The following is a 1,259-nucleotide window of genomic DNA, read 5'->3' on the forward strand; positions in this document are numbered from 1 at the left end:
TCTAGGTGTGAATACTGCTCAAGACAGTAACAACACTTATACTAATGAAACTACTCACCCATAGGTCCTCCAAATTGCAAGGGCTACATAATCATGTCGTGAAGATTTGCTTGGTGAGATTACATGGACCATGCCAGGGGCTTGGGTCAAAGAATTAGTTATGTTACAAGGAATCTTGGGCAAGTAATTGAAATACTCCTAGTCCAAATTTCTCAGCCATAAAAAGGAAGCCTTGTTTGCTTCATAGGGCTTTTGTTAGGTTCAAATGAATAAATAATATGAATGGCTACTGTACAGAAGCTCTTTTAGAACCAGTTAAATACCAGAAAAATGTTATGATATTACTACTAACACAAATAATAATAGAATAATATAAATATCAAGATGCCCTGTGGTGACCACCAAGGGATCATGGAATACTATAGATATTTTTAGAAGTGTCTTGATGACCTTGGGATTGAAAATGCAACTCTTATATCTGAATCAGTTAGGGCCCTATACTCTAATTTATCGAAAAAGGAAAACCAATTCATGCAGCTAGAGTCACATTACTATGTTAGCAAAGTACCTTCCTCCCCAAATCCCACATGTGGTCAGATTTAAGGGCTAATGGTAATTAAAGATTGACACAGAGTGAATAAGATTAATATCAGAAAAGGATTACATCAAAAAAGATTTACATCAAAGGATTCTTTCTCTTTTCTCCCAAAGAAGGCCTGGGACACAAAAGAAGTCTTATGCAAAACATTCTAAGCCTCTCAGTTATTTTAAAAGAAGTTGAAAAATATGATGAGGTAAGCACAATGTTTTTCTACTGGAAAGTACCATAAGTTAGAATACAGTAAGGCTTTACTCCACATATAAGAACTAGTACTATATATTGGAGGGCAAATTGGGCGATGGATGTACAGGAACTTGGAAGTCTCATCTGAAACAGGTAAAGGAGAGCAGTCACAGTAGATAGAATGAATAGGTGTCCATAAGCCGTCTCAACAAATGTCAATACCAATACCTGCTCCTTGTTGCGCTACAAAGATGCAAATTTTCTCATATGGTATTATTGCACAAATGCAGCAAAAGCATGTCTATGTTTACAGGTAAACAGTCATTTATCTATGATGTATGGTCATAGAAAACACACACACACACACACACACACACATTAAACAGGAATCTAAAACAAAAATAAAAAATAAGAGATGCAGAAAACTATGATAAAAAGTCTATTTTGCTTTACAGTAGCTTAAAAGCTGGGAAGT

Source organism: Pteropus medius, unplaced genomic scaffold, assembly GCF_902729225.1.
Source record: "Pteropus medius unplaced genomic scaffold, Ma_sr-lr_union100, whole genome shotgun sequence".
NCBI lineage: Eukaryota > Metazoa > Chordata > Mammalia > Chiroptera > Pteropodidae > Pteropus > Pteropus medius.